Below are 24976 nucleotides of genomic sequence, written 5' to 3'. Positions count from 1 at the left end.
TTGTTCTTTAGCGCTAAGATTTCTGATTGGTCCTTTTTTATAATCTCTATCTCTGAAGTTCTCATTTATATCATGAATGTCTTCCTGATATTATTGACTTGCCTGTATTATTTTGTATCTCACAAGTTTCCTGAAATTTTTTCTTCATATTTCATTGTCAGGCAGTTTATTGATTTCCATTGTGTGTGGTTTATTGCTAGAGAGTTTGTTCCTTTGAAGGCATTATTGTCTCCTTCCCCACCCCATTCCTTATCTCCCATTCCCTAGCTCCCATTCCCCATGCTTCTTCTTGTGTGCCTGCAGTGGTTTGTGGGTCAATTGCTTCTATAAATTCATAGGCTAGCTTGTGTAGTAAAAGACTGCCTGCTGGTAATGTATCCCAGAATGCTGGTTGGATATGCTGCATTGGCTTGGGTTTCAGATAGGCACTGTGGTGTGGTGTCTGCATAACTTCTTCAGCTGCAGTCAACATGGGTTGATACTTGTGAGTGTCTCACTGGACCAAGCTACATGGATTTCTCCACCTTTTGGGATGTGGCTCCCTTAGGTGGGGTAGGTTTACTGACAACTGTTGGAGTGCCTGGCTGCAGATCTGGGGCTACAGTCCTACAAGTGTGGGTCCACCTCTGTCAGCCCAGATGAATGTAGTGTAGCATGCCTGGTAGTGGGATGAGGTGACTGTTTGAGTTCTGCAGAGGGACCTGGCTATGGCAGTTGTGGCTAGGTGGGGTTTGTGTCAGTTTTTGATGGCTGCCTCACAGAGCATCAGCAGATTTGCTAAAGAAAGTCTACCCAGATGTTCTCATGGCTGATGGTAAGTGGGTGAGACCCAGAACCTGCTTCTAAGGGGCTCCATAGATCAAGGTACTCAAAATGGGATGTTCAGCTGCTTTTTGGGACCAAAGGAAAGTGGATAGAGCTGCCCAGTTGCTTCTTGGGGGGCCTTGGCAGATTAAATCACTGAGGAAAGGCTACTTGATTGCTTCCCAGGATTGTGAGGGGGCTGCTTATCGTGTCTGTGGGTTGAACTGTTCAAAACAGGCCATCCCAGTTTTTCCTGAGCAGTGGGATGGTGGATAGTGCAAGGTGTCTGGCACATAACAAATCTTCCCAGGCAGATGAATCAATCCACAAGCTTTTATTGGGATTCCGCTCCCAGGCGAGGTTCACCGGTCCCAACAGAGCAGGGGCCGGGGAAGTCACGCGTCAGAGGTTGGGAGGGCTCCTTTTATGGATTCAGGGCGTGGGCGTTAAAGGTTGAGGCAGGTCTGATCTTCATTGGTTGACCTTTAGGCACCCACAGGGACCTTGACAAGGACTTTTCTTCCCCAGAAGTACAGGTAGGGACTCTATATTCCCAGAAGTATAGGCCTTCCCTCCTTGCGGATCCCAAAGCTACCAGATAGAACCTCCTGATTGACTCTCAGAATTGGGTCTGTGGAACTTCTGGGAGCAGCTGCTTCCTAAGACCCTGGGTAGATGGTGTCTCAAGATGACTCTATTCAGCAAGAGCCTGGATAGGGGAGGGTGCATCATGGGCTGGGCTCAGGTACAATGCAGCAATGTGGTAACCCAGCAGCTCCCAACTTGGGCTCAGGTGTCAAGTGTCTGTGACATGAATGGGGACTACCAGGGACCTCATGCTCACCCATTTCCCAACTAGTGAAGTACCTGTTCTGAAGGGTTGATCTCAAGAGAAAGCCTGTAGATGCTGTGTGCTTAGTTCCTTTCTGTGAAAAGGTCATTGTATATCTTGCTCTGTAAGATCTATTCCTGTGTTCACTTTCCTGCCCCACGCCCCAGTAGCTGGGCTCTTTATACTGTGCTGCGTGGAGTTGTGAGCAGCTTCTTCCTTCCAGCTTTCTTCAGTGAGTCTATTACTGCACTAAAATCAGGCACTGTGAACTCTGACCTGGCTTCCCCAGCTCTGAGGGAGGCAGATTGGTGCGTCTAGCTGTTCAAATTGGCATCTGTAGGGAAATAGAGGATCTTTGCCATCATCTTGCTTCACCCCCTGAAAACAAAGTTGTTACTTTTTTTTTTTTTTTTTTGATAGGCAGAGTGGACAGTGAGAGAGAGAGACAGAGAGAAAGGTCTTCCTTTTGCCATTGGTTCACCCTCCAATGACCGCCGCAGCAGGCGCGCTGCAGCCGGCACACGGCGCTGATCCGATGGCAGGAGCCAGGTACTTATCCTGGTCTCCCATGAGGTGCAGGGCCCAAGCACTTGGGCCAACCTCCACTGCACTCCCTGGCCACAGCAGAGAGCTGGCCTGGAAGAGGGGCAACCGGGACAGGATCGGTGCCCCGACCGGGACTAGAACCCAGTGTGCCGGCACCGCAAGGTGGAGGATTAGCCTAGTGAGCCGCGGCGCCGGCCCAAAGTTGTTACTTTAAAAAATTTTTTTTATTTATCTGAAAGGCAGAGTTAGAGAGAGGCAGAGACAGAAAAATCTTCCATTTGCTGGTTTGCTCCCCAAATGGCCACAGTGGCCAGAGCTGGGCCGATCTGAAGCCAGGAGCCTGGGGCTTCATCTACGTCTTTCACGTGGGTGCAGGAGCCCAAGCACTTTTGCCATCTTCCGCCGCTTTCCCAGGCACTTTAGCAGGGAGCTGGATCTGAAGTGGAGTAGCTGGGACTTGAACTGGCGTCCATATGGGATGCTGGCATTGCAGGTGGCAGATTTACAGATTCAGTACAATCCATGTCAAAATACCTGTGACATTTTTCACACAAATTGAAAAAACACTACTAAAAATTGTGTGGAACCATAGGAGACCTGAATAGCCAAAACAGGTCTTGAACAAAAAGAACAAAACAGCAGGCATTATACTACCTAATTGGAAAATGTATTACAAAGCTATAATAATTAAAATAGCATTGTATGGGCATAAAATATATTCATATAGACCAATGGAAAAAATCTCATTTCTAATAGAGAATAGAGACCCTTGAAGTAAATCCATACATCTCTAGCCAACTGATTTTTGACAGAGGCACTAAGAACATGCATTAGAAAAAGGATAGTCTTTGGGGCCGGTGCTGCGGCATACTGGGTTAACGCCCTGGCCTGTAGCACTGGCATCCCATATGGGCACTGGTTTGAGACCCAGATGCTCTACTTCCTATCCCGCTCTCTGCTATGGCCTGGGAAAGCAGTAGAAGATGGCCCAAATGGCCGGTGCTGCAGCTCACTTGGCTAGTCCTCCACCTGTGGCACCGGCACCCTGGGTTCTAGTCCCGGTCGGGACACCAGATTCCATCCCGGTTGCTCCTTTTCCAGTCCAGCTCTCTGCTGTGGCCTGGGAAGGCAGTGGAGGATGGCCCAAGTGCTTGGGCCCTGTACCTGCATGGGAGACCAGAGGAAGTACCTGGCTCCTGGCTTCGGATGGACGCAGCATGCCGGCTGCAGCACGCCAGCCATAGTGGCCATTTGGGGGGTGAACCAATGGAAGAAAGACCTTTCTTTCTGTCTCTCTCTCTGTGTCTAACTTTGCCTGTCAATAAATTGACAGGAGGAAGGATTCTTGTGTTCTGTTGCACAGTAGCAGGACTATAGATAATGTACTGCTTATTTTTCTAAAGCAACTAGAAGTAAAAATATAAAATGTTTTCATCATAAAGAAATGTTAAAAGATGGATATGTTTGGGGCCAACACTGTGGCACAGCGGGTAAAAGCCCTGGCCTGAGGCGCCGGCATCCCATATGGGTGCCGGTTCTAGTCCCCCGGCTGCTCCTCTCCAATCCAGCTGTCTGCTATAGCCTAGGTTAGCAGTAGAAGATGGCCCAAGTCCTTGGGCCCCTGCACCCACATGGGAGACCTGGAAGAAGTTCCTGGCATCTCTGGTTGTTGCGGCCATCTGGGGAGAGAACCAACAGATGGAAGACCTCTCTCCCTGTCTCTACCTCTCTCTGTAACTCTGTCTTTCAAATAAATAAATCTTTAAAGAAAGATATGTTTTCTCAGGACATTATGCAATGTGTGTGTATCAAATAAATATAATCTTTATATATCAGCATTAAGTTATATGAGTACAACATATTTTATCCATTGATAAGGCTACAGTATTAAGAGGGGTACTTCAATTTCATTTTCTTGTCAGTTCCATTATATTTCTAGTATGATTTTATAGTTCATTTGCTTCCCTCTTTAAAAATGGGTGAATCACGGCCGGCGCCGCGGCTCACTAGGCTAATCCTCCACCTTGCGGCGCCAGCACACCAGGTTCTAGTCCTGGTCGGGGCGCTGGATTCTGTCCCGGTTGCCCCTCTTCCAGGCCAGCTCTCTGCTGTGGCCAGGGAGTACAGTGGAGGATGGCCCAAGTGCTTGGGCCCTGCACCCCATGGGAGACCAGGATAGGCACCTGGCTCCTGCCATTGGATCAGCACGGTGCGCTGGCCGCAGCGCACCAGCCGCGGCAGTCATTGGAGGGTGAACCAACGGCAAAGGAAGACCTTTCTGTCTGTCTGTCTCTCTCACTGTCCACTCTGCCTGTCTAAATAAATAAATAAATAAATAAATAGGTGAATCGGCCTGCACTGCGGCTCACTATGCTAATCCTCCTCCTGTGGTACTGGCACCCTGGGTTCTAGTCCCGGTTGGGGCGCCGGATTCTGTCCCAGTTGCTCCTCTTCCAGTCCAGCTTTCTGCTGTGCAGTGGAAGATGGCCCAAGTGCTTGGGCCCTGCACCAGCGTGGGAGACCAGGAGGAAGCACCTGGCTCCTGGCTTCGGATCGGTGCAGCGCGCTGGCTGTGGCAGCCAGTTGCGGGGTGAACCAACGGGAAAATAAAGGAAGACCTTTCTCTCTCTCACTGTCTAACTCTGCCTGTCCAAAAAAAAAAAAAAATATGGGTGAATCATAATGTGTCATAACTAAGGAAAATATTTGAAAGAATAAAAGACTATTCTTTCAAATATTGTCTTGATTTCATGAATGTTTAGAATAAATATTCTGTCAGAATAATTACATGTTTAACATGACTTGCATTAAACTGGGTACATGTCATGATACTTTTATGTCAACATTCAAGTGTTTTGGATAGCTCTGATTAAGTTAGAGGTCTATTCTGATGCCACATTAAATTTTACATACCCTAGGTAGCTCTTATAAATTCTCACAGGTACTTGTACCCTGGTTTTTATTTATTTATTTTAGAAAACTTTTATTTAATATAAATTTCAAAAGTACAACTTTTGGTTTATAGCAGGTTTTCCCCCTATAACCACCCTCCCACCTGCAAACCATCCCATCTCCTACTTCCTCTCCCATCCCATTCTTCATTAAGATTCATTTTTAAGTATTTTTATATACAGAAGATCAACTTAGTATATACTAAATAAAGTTTTAACAGTTTGCCCCCACACAGACACGCAAAGTATAAAGAACTGTTTGAAGACTATTTTTACCATTAATTCTCCTAGTACAACACGTTAAGGACAGAGATCCTACATGGGAAGTAAGTACACAGTGACTCCTATTGTTGTTTTAGCAGTTGACACTCTTATTTTGATGTCAGTGATCACCTAAGACTCTTATGAGCAGCCAAGGCTGTGGAAGCCTCTTGAGTTCACAAACTCCGATCTTATTTAAACAAGGCCATAATCAAAGTAGAAGTTCTCTCCTCCCTTCAGAGAAAGGTACCTCCTTTGATGGCCCATTCTTTCCACTGGGATCTCACTCACAGATCTTTCTTTTAGGTCATTTTTGGCCACAGTGTCTTTGCTTTCTATGCCTGAGAAACTCTCATGGGATTTTTAGCCAGATCCAAATGCCTTAAGGGCTGATTCTGAGGCCAGAGTGCCGTTTAGGACATCTGCCATTCTATGAGTCTGCTGTGTATCCGCTTCCCATGTTGGATCGTTCTCACCTTTTTAATTCTATCAATTATTATTAGCAGACACTGGTCTTATTTATGTGATTCCTTTGACACTGAATCCTATATTTATGATCAATTATGAACTTAAACTGATCATTTTAACTAGTAAGATGGCATTGGTGTACCCTGGTTTGTAAAAGCAGGATTAGTCTTTACAGTTACACTTTGGTATTCTTATAATAATGCAAATTTCAAGAAAGAGTTGGGTGTTCAATGAGTGTATATTTACCAAGGAATTTTACCATTATTTAGAACAAGGAAGTCCCTCTGGGCTTTATTCAGTATGTGGCAAAGGAAATGAGAATGGCCTAGCTAACCAAGTCAATATATATAATTGACAGTGTACTCAATACTTTTTTTTTTTTTTTTTTTTGACAGGCAGAGTGGACAGTGAGAGAGAGACAGAGAGGAAGGTCTTCCTTTTTGCCGTTGGTTCACCCTCCAATGGCCGCTGCGGTAGCGCGCTGCGGCCAGCGCACCGCGCTGATCTGATGGCGGGAGCCAGGTGCTTCTCCTGGTCTCCCATGGGGTGCAGGGCCCAAGCACTTGGGCCATCCTCCACTGCACTCCCTAGCCACAGCAGAGAGCTGGCCTGGAAGAGGGGCAACCGGGACAGGATCGGTGCCCCGACCGGGACTAGAACCCGGTGTGCCGGCGCCGCAAGGCGGAGGATTAGCCTAGTGAGCCGCGGCGCCGGCTTGTACTCAATACTTTTAAAGATATGTACTTTTTACCCTTTTCTTTAGCTGTCATATGCAACCTTTTGTAAGTATATCATGTATTATCTATTTTTGTTAGATCCCTCATGTACGTGTGCTAAATCAAAAGTAAAGTTATCTAAGGAACTTAAATTCTAGCTTGTCTGAGCAAGATGGTCTTGAAAATTATTAACATGCTTGTAATAGAATGAATAATATATAGCCCTTAAAAGGGGGTAGTTTAGGGGCTAACATTGTGGCTTATGATGCCACCTCTCATACTGGTGTGCCAGTTTGAGTCCTAGATGCTGATTCTGATCCAGCTCCTTGTTAATGTGCTGGAGAAAACAGCAGAAGATGGCTCAAATGCTTGGGTCCCTGCCACCCATGAGGGAGACCAGTTGGAGTTCGAAGTTTGGGGCTCCTAGCCTAGCCCTGACTGTTGTGGGCATTTGGGGAGTGAACCAACAGACAGAAGATGGATCTCTCTCTTCTTATCATTCTCTCTGTCACTCTACCCTTCAAATGTGTAAATAAATATTTTTAGAAAGGGACAGGGAGTCATTTTAAGCATCCACATTAAAAAGGAAGAAGAAAAACTGTATTTGCAAATGATCTTATATATAGAAAATACTGAATTTATAAAACTATTAGAATTAATAAATCAGGCCGGCGCCATGGCTCACTAGGCTAATCCTCTGCCTGCGGCACCGGCGCCCTGGGTTCTAGTTCCAGTTGAGGCACCGGATTCTGTCCTGGTTGTTCCTCTTCTAGTCCAACTTTCTGCTGTGGCCCAGGAGTGCAGTGGAGGATGGCCCAAGTGCTTGGGCCCTGCACCCGCATGGGAGACCAGGAGGAAGCACCTGGCTCCTGGCTTCGGATCGGCGCAATGCGCCGGCCGTATTGGCCACTTGGGAGGTGAACCAATGGAAAAAGGAAGACTTTTCTCTCTGTCTGTCTCTCTGTCTTTCACTGTCCTTTCACTGTCTAACTCTACCTGTCAAAAAAAAAAAAAAAAAAAAAAGAAGAAGAAGAAGAATTAATAAATGAACTCAACAGGATTGCAGAGCAGACAGGCAGTTTCCCTGAATCGCTTGTATTCCTATACATTTGCAATAAATAGTCATACAAGGACATTAAGGAAACAAACTCAGGTACCTAGAATTTAAAAAATACTTAGAAATATATCAAAAGAATTGTAAGATTTGTATTCAGCAAGCTACAAAAAGTAGTTGGAAGTAATTAAAGACTTAAGTAAACAAAAAGGTATCCTATGTTCATGAATTCATGGGTCCAAGTTGCCTTTCCCTTGTCCCCACAAATTGACAAAACTGATCCTAAAATTTATTTGGGAATACAAGGGACCAAGGTTGGCCAAAACAGTTTTGGAAAAAGAAATTTCAAAGCTTCCTACTGGCCAGGAAGCACATGAAAATGTGGTAGCCATCACTAATTATGAGGGAAATGCAAATCACTTCACTGATATTTGGATGACTGTTGTCAAAAAAAGAAACTGGGGCCAGTGCTGTTGCAGAGTGGGTAAAGCTGCCACTTGCACTGCTGGCATCCCATATGGGCTCCAGTTCGTGTCCCAACTGTTCACTTCCAATTCAACCTCCTGCTAATGCACTTGGGGAAGCAGTGGAAGACGGCCCAAGTGCTTGGGTCCCTGCACCATGTGGGAGGCCTGGAAGAAGCTCCCGGCTTTAGACCAGTCCTCTGCAGCTCTTGTGCCCATCTGGAAGTGAACCAGTGGATGGAACTCTTCCCGTGTGTGTGTGTGTGTGTGTAACTCTGCTTTTCAAATCTTAAAAAAAAAAAAAAAAAAAAAAAGGCCGGCACCATGGCTCACTTGGCTAATCTTCTGCCTGCGGCACCAGCACCCCAGGTTCTAGTCCCGATTGGGGTGCCGGATTCTGTCCGGTTGCTCCTCTTCCAGTCCAGCTCTCTGCTGTGGCCCAGGAAGGCAGTGGAGGATGGCCCAAGTGCTTGGGCCCTGCACCCGCATGGGAGACCAGGAGGAAGCACCTGGCTCCTGGCTTTGGATTGGTGCAGCGCACCGGCTATGGCAGCCATTTGGGGGGTGAACCAATGGAAAAAGGAAGACCTTTTTCTATGTCTCTCTCTAACTCTGCCTGTCAAAAACAAACAAAACAACAACAAAAAACCACAACCCAGAAAATACCATATGTTGGTTTTGGTTGACAAAGATCTAGAGAAATTCAACCCCTTGTCCATTACTGGTAAGAGTATAAAATGGTGCAACAGCTAAATAAAACAGCATAATGGTTCCTCAGAAAATAAAAAATAGGATTACCACATGATTGGCCAATTCCACTTTTTTTTTTTTAACGAGTTTTATTTATTTCAAAGGCAGAGTTAGAGAAGAGACAGGTCTTCCATTCATGATTTACTCCCTGAATGGCTGCACTGGCCAGGGTTGGACCAGACTGAAACCAGGTCTCGAACTCCATCCAGGCTTCTCTTGTGAGTGCAGGGGCTCAAATGCTTGCACCATCCTCTGCTGCTTTCCCAGGCACGTTAGCAGGAAGCTGGATTGGACACTGAGGAGTTAGGACTCCAACCAGCACTCATGGGATGCTGGCGTCACAGGCAGCCTAACTCGCTGTGCCGCAATGCCAGCCCCCAATTCCACTTCTGGGTAGATACCCAGAACAGTTGAGCAGAATCTCTGGTACATTTGTGTACCCATGTTTCTTGTAGTTTATTCACAATAACCAAAAGAAATGTCCATTGACGATGAATAGATAACCAAAATGTATATATGTACAGTAGAATAGTATTTAGCCTTAAGATAGAAGGTAATTCTGACGTGCTGCAATGAAACTTGAAGACAATGAGCAAAATAATATAAGTCATAGAAAGATGAATACTGAATGATTCTACTTGTGAGGTAAAGTAATCAAGAGTCATAGACACACAAAGTGGAATGAGAGTTGCTAGGTGATGAGGGGAATAGAGACTTACTATTTAATGGGCATGAAGTTTGAATTTCACAGGATGAAAAGAACTCTGGAGACTGGTGGTGATGGTTGCATTAACTATCAGTGTACTATCAGATGGGCACAGTGTACTTAAGATTTTACTTATTTGAGAGGTAGAGTTACAGAGAGGGGAGAGACAGAAAAGTCTTCCGTCTGCTGGTTTACTCCCCAGATGGCTGCAAAAGCTGGAGCTGGCCTAATCTGAAGCCAGGAGCCAGAAACTTCTTCCTCATCTCCCACGTGGGTGCAGGGGCCCAAGGACTTGGGCCATCTTCTACTTTCCCAAGCCATAGCAGAGAGCTGGATGGGAAGAAGAGAGCCGGGACATGAACTGGAGCCCATATGGGATGCCAGTGCTGCAGGCAGAGGCTTAGCCTACCTATGCCACAGTGTGGCCCCATCAGTGTACCTTTAGTGCTACTGAACTACACACTTAAATAGTTACAATGGTAAATTTCACATGTGCTTTCAAAGTCTAGGGAAATGAAATGAAAAAATGTGAATTTTCCACTAACTTTTTGAAGCTGCCTTTGTATTTTACCACAATAAGGAAAATTAGGGAAAAAGAAACATGTTGTAAATGTACATTAATCAAGACTGTATGATAGTGGCAGAAGGATAGACATCGCTGGAATAGAATTGAGAGACTAGAAATGAACTCGTAAGTTTATGGTCAAAAAAAACTTTGAGAAGGATGCTAGGACCCTGGTCTTCTCAACAAATGGTGCTGAGACAATTGGATATCTGCATGCAAGACAAAGATGATGGACCTCTTCCTGACATCAAATATAAATATTAACTAAAAATATGTCAAAGATCTAAATGTAGGAAATAAAACTCGAAGAAAACACAGGAAGAAATCTTTATGACCTTGAGTATGTGAGGCCGTCTTAGTTACAACACCAAAAGCACAAGCAACCAGAGGAAAAACTAGGCATCATCAAAATTGGTTCTGTGCTTCAAAGGATCCCATCAAGAAAATGAGAAGATAACCTGCGGAATGTGAGAAAGTTTTGAAAATCACGTCTGAATATGGGACTTGCACTCAGAATGCATAAACAACTCTTATAACTCAATAGTAAAATTACAAATAACCCAGTTTAAAAACAGGCAAAGGTTAAAGCCCTGGCCTGCAGTGCCGGCATCCCATATGGGTACTGGTTTGAGTCCCAGTTGCCCCACTTCTGATCCAGCTCCCTGCTAGTGCATCTGGGAAAACACAAGCCCTTCAGCCCCTACACCCATGTGGGAGACCAGGAAGAAGCTTCTGGCTTCAGATCGGCTCAGCTCTGGCTATTGTAGCCATTTAGGGAGTGAACCAGTGGATGGGCGACCTCTCTCTGTCTCTACCTCTCTCTAATTCTGCATTTCAAATAAATAAAACAAATCTTAAAAAACAGGCAAATGATCTGAATAGACACTTCTCTGGTGAGCAAATATAAAATGGCCAATAAAAATAGGGAAAGATGCTCAGGAGCATTAGCCCTTAGATCAAACTACCATGAGATACTTCTTCACCCATTCGGGTGGCTATGATTAAAAAAGGCAGATGACAAGTGTTCACAAGGATGTAGAGAAATTGGAATCCTGGTACATTGCCAGAGGTAGTGTAGAATAGCCTGGCCACTCTAAAAAGTGGTTTGGTAGTTACTCAAAATGTTAAGCAGTCACTATACAATCCTGCAGTTAACTCTTCGGTATATATTCACGAGATGAAAATGTATGTCCATACAAGAACCTGTACATAAATCATCATACCAGAATTCATGGTAGTAAAAAAAAGGACAGCAAGTGATGAATGGATAAACAGCAGTATAGCCATTCTACGTGCTGTTATTCAGCTGGGCCAGCCGGAACTGGAACTGGGAACTCAGCGTCTTTGACGTGAGTGGTGGGGGCCCAAGTACTTGAGCCATCACCTGCTGCTTCCCAGAGTACACTTCAGCAGGAAGTTGGAATTGGGCATGGAGCTGGGACTCAAATCTAGGCACTCTGATGTGAGATGTGTGCATCCCAAGTGGTATCTTTTTTTTTTTTTTTTTTTGACAGAGTGGACAGTGAGAGAAAGATCTTCCTTTTGCTGTTGGTTCACCCTCCAATGGCCGCTGTGGCTGGCGCGCTGCAGCCGGCGCACCGTGCTGATCCGATGGCAGGAGCCAGGTGCTTCTCCTGGTCTCCCATGGGGTGCAGGGCCCAAGCACTTGGGCCATCCTCCACTGCACTCCCTGGCCACAGCAGAGAGCTGGCCTGGAAGAGGGGCAACCGGGACAGAATTCGGCGCCCCGACCGGGACTAGAACCTGGTGTGCCGGCGCCGCAGGCAGAGGATTAGCTTAGTGAGCCGCGGCGCCAGCCCCAAGTGGTATCTTAACCACTGTGCCAAACGCCCATCCCTAATTTTCATTCTTGAAGGTTTAAGCTCTACTGACCCGATAACTCCTTCTTGGTGATAGGTGTATAAGTGTGGGGGTGCATTTTTGCTCATTGACAACTCATGAATAGAGAGGCCTAACTTAACTCTGTGCTTTTCTCCCTTTTTAAGGGATTGACCTTCCAGCTATCTTCCTAAAGCAGAATACAATACAATAAAATTTCTCTTTATTCAAATAATAATCACATTATTTCTCTGTATATCTGAGATTGCTCCTAAGTCTCATTGAATAGAGTTTTGTCTTTTTTTTTATTTTTTATTTTATTTTATTTTTTTGACAGGAAAAGTGGACAGAGAGAGACAGACAGAAAGGTCTTCTTTTGCCGTTGGTTCACCCTCCAATGGCCGCCAAGGCTGGTGCACTGCATGCGGCCTGTGCATCGTGCTGATGCGAAGCCAGGAGCCAGGTGCCTCTCCTGGTCTCCCGTGGGGTGCAGGGCCCAAGCACTTGGGCCATCCTCCACTGCACTCCCGGGCCATAGCAGAGAGCTGGCCTGGAATCGGGCCAGAATCCAGCCATTGAGGCTACTTAGGGAATGAACCAACAGATGGAAGACCTCTCTTTATGTGCCTATCCTTCTTTCTAACTCCAGCTTTCAAATAAATATATATATATATATATATATATTTTTTTTTTTGGACAGGCAGAGTGGACAGTGAGAGAGAGAGACAGAGAGAAAGGTCTTCCTTTGCCGTTGGTTCACCCTCCAATGGCCGCCGGGACAGAATCCAGCACCCCGACTGGGACTAGAACCTGGTGTGCTGGCGCCGCAAGGCGGAGGATTAGCCTATTGAGCTGCGGCACCGGCTTTTTTTTTTTCCCCAAAGATTTATTTAGGGGGCTGACTCTGTGGTGTAGTGAGCTGAGCCTCTACGTAGACTGTGGCACCAGCATCCCATATGGGTGCCAGTTAGTGTCCTGGCTGCTCCTCTCCAATCCAACACTAAACTTATGGCCTGGGAAAGCAGTGAAAGATGGCACAAGGGCACAAGTACTTGGCTCCTGCACCCCCATGGGAGACCCAGAAGAAGCTTCTGGCTTTGGATTGGGCCAGTTCTGGCCGTTGTGGCCATTTGGGGAGTAACCTGCAGATGGAAGACCTCCCTCTGCCTCTCCCTCTCTCTGTCTGTAACTCTACCTCTCAAATAAATGAATAAAATCTCTTTAAAAATATTATTTATTTGAGGCCGGCACCGCGGCTCAATAGGCTAATCCTCCACCTTGTGGCGCCGGCACACCGGGTTCTAGTCCCGGTCGGGGCACCAGATTCTGTCCCAGTTGCCCCTCTTCCAGGACAGCTCTCTGCTATGGCCCGGGAGTGCAGTGGAAGATGGCCCAAGTCCTTGGGCCCTGCATCCGCATGGGAGACCAGGAGAGGCTCCTGGCTCCTGGCTTTGGATCAGCGCGATGCGCTGCCTGCAGCACACTGGCTGCGGCGGCCATTGGAGGATGAACCAACGGCAAAGGAAGACCTTTCTCTCTGTCTCTCTCTCTCTCTCACTGTTCACTCTACCTGTCCCCCCCCCCCCAAAAAAAAATTACTTATTTGAAAGCTGGAGTTAGAAGAATAGGCACATAAAGAGAGGTCTTCCATCTGTTGGTTCACTCCCTAAGTGGCCTCAATGGCTAGGACTGGGCCAGGCTGAAGCCAGGAACCAAGAGCTTCATCCATGTCTGCCATGTGGCTGCAGGGGCCCAAGTACTTGAGGCCATCCTCTGCTGCTTTCCCAGGCACATTAGCAAAAAGCTGGATCTGAAGTGAACAGCCAAGACTAAAACTCATGCCCATATGGGATGTTGGTATTGCAGGTAGCAGCTTAGCCCATTATGCCACATTGCAGGTGCAAGTAATGACTCTTCAGTAATATTTGAAATGAAAAATTTGGAGAGTTCAGTATTGAAATGTTTCATTTCTTGGTGGTATGGTTAAATGTTGTGCTTTGCATTCCTTTTTCTTTAAGGGTTTATTTATGTATTTAAAAGGCAGAATTACAGGGGCTAGCACAGTGGCATAGTAAAGCCTCCGCCTATGGTGCCAGCATCCCATATGGTTCAATTCCCAGCTGTTCCACTTCCAATCCAGCTCCCTGCTAATGGCCTAGGAAAGCAGTGTAAGATGACCCAAGTGCTTGGGCCCCTGCACCCACGTGGGAGACCTGGAAGAAGCTCCTGACTGCTGACATCGGATTGACCCAGGTCCAGCCGTTGCACCAGAGTGAATCAGTAGTTGAAAGACCTCTCTCTATCTCTATCTTTCCCTCTCTTTATCTATAACTTTACCACTCAAATAAATTTTTAAAAAAGTTATGGAGGTGAGGAGAGAGGAGGGAGGTAGAGATCTTCCATCCTCTGGATCTGTCCCCAAATGGCCACAATGGCCAGGACTGGGCCAGGTTGAAGCCAGGAGCTTCATCTGGGTCTCCTACATGGATGGCAGAAGCCCAAGCACCTGGAAGTTTTCTGTAATTATTTCACTACAAAAGTCTTCTAATTAATTGTCTCTTTCCATGCCTTCAAGAACTCCTAAGACCAGTATGTTGGGTCATTTGCTACTATCCCATAAATTTCCATCATTCTTTTTTAGTTTTCTAATTTCTTCTTCTTCTTCTTTTTTTTTTTTTTTTGTCTGACTATAAAATTTCCAGAGATTTGTCTTCTAACTTGGATATTTCTTCTGCCTTACTGAGTCAGTTGTTGAGGCTTTCTACTTTTTTTTTTTTTTTTTTTTTTGACAGGCAGAGTGGATAGTGAGAGAGAGAGACAGAGAGAAAGGTCTTCCTTTGCCGTTGGTTCACCCTCCAATGGCCGCCGCGGCCAGCGCACCACGCTGATCCGATGGCAGGAGCCAGGTGCTTCTCCTGGTCTCCCATGGGGTGCAGGGCCCAAGGACTTGGGCCATCCTCCACTGCACTCCCGGGCCACAGCAGAGAGCTGGCCTGGAAGAGGGGCAACCGGGACAGGATCGGTGCCCCGACCGGGACTAGAACCCGGTGTGCCGGCGCCGCAAGGCGGAGGATTAGCCTAGTGAGCCGCGGTGCCGGCTCTACTGCATTTTTAATTTAATCTATTTAATTTTTCATTTCCAGTATTTAATTTTTATTTATCTTGAAAATCTCAATTTCATGGGAAAAATTCTCATTCATGTCATGTATGGATTTCTTTAATTTGTGGATTTGCTTCTGATGACTTCTGAGTAATCTTAGAATCAATTTTTTGAATTCCATTTCTGGCATTTCTTCAATCTCTTCATTTTCCTTTTTTTTTTTTGACAGGCAGAGTGGATAGTGAGAGAGAGAGAGAGACAGAGAGAAAGGTCTTCCTTTTTGCCGTTGGTTCACCCTCCAATGGCCGCTGCAGCCAGCGCATCTCACTGATCTGAAGCCAGGAGCCAGGTGTTTTTCCTGGTCTCCCATGCGGGTGCAGGGCCCAAGTACTTGGGCCATCCTCCACTGCCTTCTTGTGCCATAGCAGAGAGCTGGCCTGGAAGAGGGACAACCGGGATAGAATCCAGCGCCCCAACCGGGACCAGAACCTAGTGTGCCAGCGCCGCAAGGTGGAGGATTAGCCTGTTAAGCCATGGCGCCGGCCCAATCTCTTCGTTTTTCACACTCTAGTATTGAAGTGTTGTGTTCCTCTGAAGGTGTCATGTTGTCTTCCCTATTCTTGTTTCTTGAATTTCTACATTTATTTTTAGGCAATTGTGGAGATACTTGTTGGTTTTGTTTTGTGCACCCACCCCCACCCCTCAATTCCATCCCCTGTGAGGGCTTTTATCTTTGGACTGTTCCTCTGTGGATTAGTGGAGTGTCTGCTCTTTCAGTGAATACCCAGAGGTGTGTGCTGGATGTGGCCTAGGAGTTCTGTTCAGTGCTCCAGGGTGAGGGGAGTGTCCAAGATGACAACCAAAGTTGGGTGTGGTTACTTTTTTTTTTAATCAGTCTGGTCTTGCCTCACTCTCCATAGCTGGTGCTGAGGCTCTCAGCCGCTGGAGTCCTGAGTTGTATGCCATCTACACCCTCCATGTAGATCAAGGTGTCCCTCTAATTTGTGTGGAGTTTCCTCTCCAACTCTTCCCTGAGATTGCACTCTCTCCACTTTTTTTTTTTTTTTTTAAACTATCTTCCCCTAGACTGGAGCAGTAAGCTCCCTCCCTATTCTGCCATCTTGGAATCTCTTTGTTTTGTTTTTAATGTGAAAGGCAGATAGAGATATCTTCTATCTACTGGTTCACTTTGCACATGCTCACAACAGCCAGGGATGACCAGACCAAAGGCAGAGCCTGGAACTCAATTTCAGCCTCCCAATATGGGTGACAAGGACCCATGCACCTGAGCCATCACGTGCTGCCTCCCACGCACACATTAGCAGGAGGCTGATATTGGAAGCAGAGCTGGGACTAGAATGCAGGCACTACTTGGGATGTGGGCATCTGAAGCAACATCTTAACCATGGTGCCAAATGCCTGCCCCTGCATTGAAGGATTTTTATGTCATAATTTGCTGCATTGATAATATTTAAGAATTTATATGTTGATGAATGAATGATCAGCCTACTGACAAAATGAGATTCGTATGGACAAGAATAAAGTACATACTTTATCTCAGATGGATAAGAATGAAGATTTACTGTAAATCCTATTCTAAAAGCAGTGATTCAAACTTAGCACTAATGCGGATCCTGGGAGGGAACAGTGATAGCTGAAATAGCTGGGTTCCTGCTACCCAGAAAGGAGACCTGGTTTGCTTTCCTACTTCCTGGTTTTACCCCTGTCTCCCGGCCCACCAGTGTGAGCATTTGGGGAATGAATCAGTCGATAGGAGCTCTGTCTTTCTGTGTCTAATAAATACATAATAGTAATAATAATAATAAGGACTCAGGGTACTTTTGTGGGTGAAGTGCTGGGCATTGTTAAGAAGGACTGTTAAGCCCAGTAGAGACAACGTGCTAGTCATGAGTTAACATCTTAAACTGTTAAATCTGAAATACTGGATTTCTAGATGCAGTAATGTGGGAAAAAACCATGATTGAGTTGGAAAAAGTTAACTAAAGTAGTGAAGAGTATGATTTGGACTAAAATCTATGTGTGATAGGATATTTTAGTTTCATCCTGCTCCTAACTCCTTCTTCAGGGCAGGCCATAGGAAGCAGAGTAGGTCATAAGACCTCATTCCAGAGGGGCTCTGCCCCATACCCAGCAGAAAGGACGACTGAAGAATCCAGACAGACAGGCCTTGCCGCGTTTCCCCACCCAGTCTATGAGCAGTCATGCCCATGCTGTGACTTTTCCTTGAAAACCCAAAAGGACAAAGTTTGGACAACTTCCAGATAGCTCAACATGGAGAGATTCCTGGAGGGTGGTGCACCCAGAGAAGGCATGGAAGCTCCACCCCCTTCTCCTGTGCCTCACCCTGTGCAATTATCCTCTTCATGCGTATCTTTGGTGATATCCTTAATAACAAATCAATAAATGTGTTTCCCTGAGTTGTGGGAACCACTCAGCAAATGAGTTGAAACCAAGGAAGAGGTTGTGGGACCTCAGCTTAGCAGTGGTGGCGAAGAAGCACAGGTGGAGCTGCCTGGGGGTCTTTTTTTTGGGGACTGAGCCCTCCAGGAATTCGGTCTCAGAGTTGACGTGAAATAGAAGCCACCCAGCTCCTGCAGAACTGATGGCTTTCTTGCTGACAGTAGAAATCTCACATCTTTCAAGGTCACAGAATTCCTTGGTGTTGATTGTGGTGTGAAAGCAGAGGATAAATGGCTGTTTTTTTTCCAAACACTAAGTATTTCTGTTTGGAAAAACAATTGACAGCCAGTGAGAGTGGAATATAGTAACCGAGTGTTACAAATCATGGAAAAATATGTGGCACATAGTAACCTTTTGATCAACATGTCTTAGATTTTAAGAATATGAGGGGCATTGACAAGAAACAGGTGGCTGCTGCTTCGTGAGCCAGAACAAAGTCCAGATGGATAAAGAACAGGAGAATGCATTATTTTCTACATTCAGCTGGGAAAGGCCCTTCTAAAATAACAAAAAAATCCATAATTCATGAAAAAAGAGTGACAGATTTGGCTACAACTTATAAACTGTTAAAAAGCAACCACAGATCAGGGTAAATATTTGCAAATTAAATGACAGAAGGTAGTCTTTAATTTACAGAGAACATTTAAATAAAATGTCTGAAGTATAAACATCAGTTAAAAAGGACATGAACAAAAAATACTAGTAATCAATAACCATGGTACTATTGAATCTCCCTAGTAATCAAAGACATGGCAATAAAATAAGACATTGTATTTTAGACACTGTGCTAAGATGCAAGGATTGACAAAATTCAATATAGATTAATTTAAGCTATTAATATCAAAATAAACTGCTTAGTAAAGTAAGCTTGTTTCCTAAAGTAGGGAGGTGTTAATTTAGGATATCTTTTGGGCTTAATTATATTTCTAAGTTGTAAACTTAAGCTTTTGTACTTCTTTCTAAGAGGGAATATGAAAAAGTTTGTGGAAGATGGAATTTAAAAACTTCAAAAAAAATTCTGAAATCCATGCATTGTTTTTTTCATAGTATACATTTTCTGTGAACTTTTTGAAGACTCTCTTCAATGTTTGGATTTTAAAATGTTTTATAAACATGTGGGGAATGAACCAGCAGATGGGAGATCGCGTGTGCAAGTGCCTGCTCATATATTGTTTCTTGAATTAAATTGTAAAAATCAGTTGACATTTATTACCTGCAAGCCAGTTTGGTGCAAATCTGAAAGCACTGGAGAATGTTCTAGAAAGAGCTCAGAAGTTAATCTTATTTCACTATGACTCCAGCTAATTTGTATCTTATAAAGAGTCCTTTAAGATAAAGCCCTTTGGAGAGGAAAAATCTGCATAGCCTTTCCTTTCTTTTTCCTTTCTCCATCTTTGTTCTGACACAAAAAGAAAGTGCACATTAAATAAATCGAGCCTTTTAAAGCAGATTTTTCATTCATTAGCTGAGTGGAAAGGAGTTTTATGAAACACTTCATTAAAATTGTATGGCTGGCATAGCCAAATAAGCACCAGTATGGATTTTAGAATTAGACTTGCATTTTAGTTCTTTTTACTTTCAGCTGTATAATCTCTGACTTTTAATTCCTTTTTAAAGTTTGTTGTTTGTTTGTTTGTTTGATTTTAAATTTGAAAGAGGAGAGACAGATCTTCCATCAACTGGTTTAGTCCCCAAATGTCTGCAAGGACCAGGGCTGGTCAGACTGAAACCAAGAGCCAGAAGCTCTTCCAGGTCGCCCAGTTGGGGGCAGGAGCCCAAGGATGTGGGCCACCCTCTGCTGTTTCCCTTAGAGCATTAGCAGGGAGCTGGATTGAAAGTAGAACAGCTGGGACTCGAACCAGCGCCCATATGGGATGCAGTCATTGCAGGCGGTGGCTTTACCCTCTATGCCACAATGCTGGCCCCTGACCTTTAATTTCTAATTTTATAAAATAAGGCTAATAGTTCATAGGCCCTGCTTTACAGGAGGAAACAAATTTGACTAGTCTGCTAGAGTGTGTTGAAGGGAGGATGAAAACTGAGAATGTTAGCTACCCTTTTGAATCTCAGTTTTGTGATACATAAAGTGAGATTAATCTCTTGGTAGTGGTCCGTGGGATAATTGAGATACACACACACAGTATTTGGCGTATGGAAGGGAATAACTAAGGTACACAGTGTTTGGTGTACAGAGGGCCCTCAGTAGATGTGAATTACTGCTGTCATTTGATGCCTGCTGAAGGAATTACAGCCTGCTTGGATTTAATCTATTCTCGAAAGGCAGGTTAGTCTGCTAACCTGGTGGCTTAGATAAGGCATTTTGCTTTGAGGTCATTAGTAGAAGGCTTGCACTGGGTGCATGCGGTGATGTGTGACTGGAGGACGCCGGGAAGAACTTGGATTGGGTATAACAGCCCCTTTTATCCAAGCAGAAAACCAAGTCTGACGCAAGCAGTGCTTTCTAAATGGCTGTGAATGGAACAACCTACCAGAAAAAGTTTCCATGGGGAGTACTGGTAATTAACCCAAATGAGACTAAACTGCTGGAAAATTGCAAGAGCAATGGAAAATTAAAAGGGCACCTGTATTGGATGAGTTGAGTCTGTATTGTACTTAATTAAGAAACAAGTCTTGGTGGCTGGAAAAAGTTAAGGTAATTAATTCCAGAGTAGACTATGTTAGCCTAAATTTATTTAGGGGGAAAATATCAAATTCTGTAGCAAGTCTGTGTAATTTTGTATCCAAGGTCAAGATTCAGGTCAGCTGTTAACATCCAGTCCCTAGAGAAATCCCCATAATACAATTTGGACCTCATCACATAAGTAAAAACCATCCCAACACTCAATGCTCTTATTTTTTGACTGTATGAAATCTTGGAGTCTTATTTTTCAGTGGCCTGTTTATCTTTGGCTCTGCTATTTGTTGTATTTGTTCCTTTTATCATTATAGCTAGAAACTCAGTCTAATAGCTGAATTGTAGACAAGTTCATTCAATTCAGGCAGTATTTATTATATACCTGTTGTGTACCAGGCAGTATGTGGAATGTTAGGAATATTAAGACAAATAAGATACTGTGCTTACCCTCAAGGCATTTGTCATCTTGACAGATGTTATCTGTCAATAATGATATTAATGGGCCGGCGCCGCGGCTCACTAGGCTAATCCTCCGCCTTGCGGCGCCGGCACACCGGGTTCTAGTCCCGGTCGGGGCACCGATCCTGTCCCGGTTGCCCCTCTTCCAGGCCAGCTCTCTGCTGTGGCTAGGGAGTGCAGTGGAGGATGGCCCAAGTGCTTGGGCCCTGCACCCCATGGGAGACCAGGAGAAGCACCTGGCTCCTGCCAACGGATCAGCACGGTGCGCCGGCCGCAGCGCGCTACCGCGGCGGCCATTGGAGGGTGAACCAATGGCAAAAGGAAGACCTTTCTCTCTGTCTCTCTCTCTCTCTCACTGTCCACTCTGCCTGTCAAAAAAAAAAATGATATTAATGATTAATAATCACAGCAAGCACAGAGCACTTAATTTGTGCTGTAACTGTTCTTAGTGCTTTATATACAGTCTTCACAAGAGCTTTGATGCAGATGCTGTTATTCTTTTCAGATGAGGACCCTAAGGCACAGAAATGCAAGTAATTTTCTCAAGGTCAAATGCATCTTTAAGGTCAGATAGCTGGGTGGGAATATAAGTATCTGATTCCAGTCTATCAGATAGTCGTTGAGTTACTTATGCCTTGATCAGAGTTCAGGTTACTCAAATTTAATTTGAAAAACTTACTTTTCTTTAAATGTTAAATACAATTTAAAAATCACTGAGAACTATTTATGCAGTAATACTAGAAAAATGCTATTTGCTTATTTTTTGCTCAAAAGCTTTTAAATTCCATTATTAAGTTTCATTTACAAGTTTCTTGAGTTCATTAGACATTTCAAACCAGGCTTGAAAATTTAAAATATCTGATATCCTTAAGCAATTCAAACTTCCAATGAGTGAAACATTTAAGTCCAATAGACTCTTTTTCAAATAAATAAATAAATCTTAAAAAAAAAAAAAAGTTACACAGAGAGAAGAGAGGCGGACGGTGAGGGTCTTCCATCTGCTGGTTCATTCCCCAATTGGCCGCAACGGCCGGAGCTGTACTGATCCGAAGCCAGGAGCCAGGATCTTCTTCCGGGTCTCCCACGTGTGTGCAGGGGCCCAAGGACTTGGGCCATCTTGTACTGCTTTCCCAGGCCATAGCAGAGAGCTGGATTGGAAGTGGAGCAGCTGGGTCTCAAACCGGCGCCCCTATGGGTTGCCAGCGCTTCAGGGCCAGGGTGTTAACCCACTGTGCCACAGTGCCAGCCCCAGTCCAATAGATTCTTAAGAATTTTTAACATTGGAGAAAGCATATACTAATGAGCATAATTATTATAAAAATCACTTGTAAATATGACTTTTACAAAAACATTGCTACTACCATTTCTTCATTCAGGGGTTACGGGTTAGTTTACCCAACCAAGAGAGACAAAATTACCACTTGTCATTTCCTACAGAGTTTTGGATTGGAGATCTAGGAGACTAGCTCAGTAACTACCAGGTCTGTTTTACTGGGCTAAGTAGTGGGACCTCCAAGCCTGGGCCTTCTTTTGTGTCTTGTGATTGATTAATTTTTGAGCATGAGATCTTCCCAGCTTGAGAGATGACAGGATTCTGCAGACCCTACCCAGACAGCGTCTCTGTTGTCTGATTTGCATCGCTAGAACTTTGATACTTAAGTGTAGTAATTTGGTTGATAGCTATATAACGCTTCTTATACACATTTATTTTTGGAAAATCATACACCACATCGTGTATCATCTCTAGCATAAACGGTACCTTTGGGTAAAGTAACAGAAAGGTGCCTCTCCAGGTAGATGAATTACAAACTGACCCCATGTCAGGGCTCAAGGTTCCGCCAGCCTGCCTGGTTACGCTGTCACCTCTGCTTGCCCTTTTTGCCACAGTTCCCATAGAGTTCATAGAACACAGGGACTCTGATAAAGGATGTGGGCTTAACAGCTAGGCCAAATGTCTGCCCAGGGTGGTGTTTTCAAGTTTTAGGTGGGATGGAGAGTTTTGAGTAGAGGAGTGACAGAATCTTAGTTACTTTTTTTTAAATAAAAGATTATTCTGTTTCTTGTAAGAATTTATTATAGAGAGCAGGAGTGAGGGGAGAGATCAGTTAGTAAGCTGTTGTTGTAATTCAGGGGAAGGATTATGGTGGGTTGGACCAAAGTGGTAGGGCTGGTGAGAAAAGATCAAATTCTGGGTAGAAAAAGGAAAGGTAAGGATGAGGACTTGGTTTTTGGCTTGAGCAGCAGGGTGAGTGTTGAGGCAGGGATCCCTCAACTAGAGGAGGAACAGATGCAGGGAAAGGAAGTGGATGTGCTTGGTAGACAGCCTTGTGACGGGGTTAGCTGGGCAGCTGATTGCATCAATCTGGGATTCAGAAGAACAAGGTGGACGGAGACAAGAGTGGGTATCAACGTCTAGGTGATGTTTAAAACTGGTACCAGGGCTTGTGTTGTGGTGAAGCTGCTACCTGCAGTGCCAGCATCCCATTTGGGTGCTGGTTGATGTTCTGGCTGATGTTCTTCTGATCCAGCTCCCTGCTAATGACCTGGGAAAAGCAGTAGAAGATGCCTGAAGTGTTTGGCCTCCTGGCACCCATGTGGGAAACCCAGATGAAGCTCCTGGCTTCAGCCTGGCCCAGCCCTGGCCATTATGGCCTTTTGGGGGAGTGAACCAGAGGATGTAGGATTGCTCTATTATCTCTCTTTGTAACTTTGAATTTCAAATAAATCTTCAAAACAAACAAACAAAAACTTTGCAACTAAATGAGATCATCACTCAAATGAGCTGAGTGTAGATAGAGAAGAGGTACAGGGGTGGAGAGTGTGAAGAGGTCAGGAAGAATAAGAGGGACCAGCAGAAAAGGATAGATGGAGTACACAAAGGAAAAAACTCGAAGTGTTGTGCTATGAAAGCAAAGCAAAAATTGTTCGAAGAAAAGAGTATTCAAGCGTTGACTAAGAGGAAGGCTCAGACTTGGCCATGAATGGTCACTGCAGGACTTCACAGGAGTGGTTTCATTCGACAAGACTCACTTGGAGCATGTTGAAGAAGTGGCGTAAGTAGAAAAGATTGCTTCAAGACTTGTGCTACAAAGACAAATAGAAACATGAAATGATGACAGGAACAAGACAAAGGATTTGGAAAAGTCTTCTGTTTTTAAAAATGGAGGTATTTTGGTAATTATCCAGTATGACAGATATGTTACCACCTATCATTCTGTGGGCCTACTCTGAACCCTGTGGACGTGGAAGGTAGCTGTTAGGAAACAGATAATTTCGCAGGAACAAGTATCAAATATTTTATGAAAAAAGAAAACATTGGAAACAACTGACATATAAGCCCAGAGGAATCAAATAATCACTAGATAGCCATAATTATCAGCTATACACATAGATTGAACCACCAAAAATTGTTATATTATGTATTGATATTGAAGGATTTTCAAGACAAAAGGAAACGTATGTATTTTGGGGTGGGCATTCCAGCTGATTAAATTGCCCCATAGTTAGCCTACATCCTAGGTTGGAGTGCCTGGAATCTACCCCATCTTTGTTTCTTATCCAGCTCCCGGCTAATGAGCCTAGGAGGTGGCAGATTTTGACCCAAGTGCTTAATCCCTGCCATCCATGTGGGAGATGGGAGTTACAACCATTTGGGGGCATCTGGGAAGTGAAACAAAGGATGGAAGATCTCCCTCCCTCTCTGCCACTCTACCTTTCAAACAAAAAAAGCAGGAACCTCACTCTTGAGTTTTTGTTTTTTTTTTTTTAAAGAAGTTTTAGTGAAACAATGGTACACACACATACTTTGACAGAGAAAAATGAAAGTTGGGATTATGAATATTATGGATGACTTTTTAGTTTCTGTTAGTCTCTAAATGTTTCCCAAGTTATTCCCTCATGTTTGCTATACCATATGCAGACACTGCTAATGTCTTCTTCAAAAAGTCATTCTGGGGCAGGCGTTTAGCCTAGTAGTTAGGACACTGGTTAAGACACTTGTATCCCACACTGGAATACGTGGAGTTTGGGTACCTGGCTCTGGCTCCTGACTCCAACTTCCTGCTAATGCAGACTCTGGGAGACAGTGGTGATGTCTCAAGTGCTTGGGTTCATGCCACCCACATGGGTGACCTGGAGTGAGCTCCCAGCTCCTGACTTGACTTCACCTGAATCCGCTCCCGGCCACTCTGGGCATTTGGGGCATGAAGCAAGCAGATGAGTTCTGTCTGTCTCTGACTTTCAAATAAGAACAAAAATTTTAAGTCATTCTTATTGATTAGTGAGCTTAATTCCCTTGTATCAATCACAAAATATTTCCATATTTTGACTTTTTAAGCCACTTTAT

General features: G+C 44.6%; 1 protein-coding gene across 3 annotated transcripts in view; it reads left to right on the top strand.

Annotated features, from left to right (window-relative positions):
- Positions 1 to 24976, top strand: part of CNNM2 (cyclin and CBS domain divalent metal cation transport mediator 2) — a 173349-nt gene that overhangs the window by 78831 nt on the left and 69542 nt on the right. The gene's annotated exons all lie outside the window — the stretch shown is intronic.

Source organism: Lepus europaeus, chromosome 17 (assembly GCF_033115175.1).
Source record: "Lepus europaeus isolate LE1 chromosome 17, mLepTim1.pri, whole genome shotgun sequence".
In the NCBI taxonomy this organism is placed as follows: Eukaryota; Metazoa; Chordata; class Mammalia; order Lagomorpha; family Leporidae; genus Lepus; species Lepus europaeus.
Note: the sequence above shows the minus strand (reverse complement) of the source record. Positions and strands in the feature narration are given on the sequence as shown.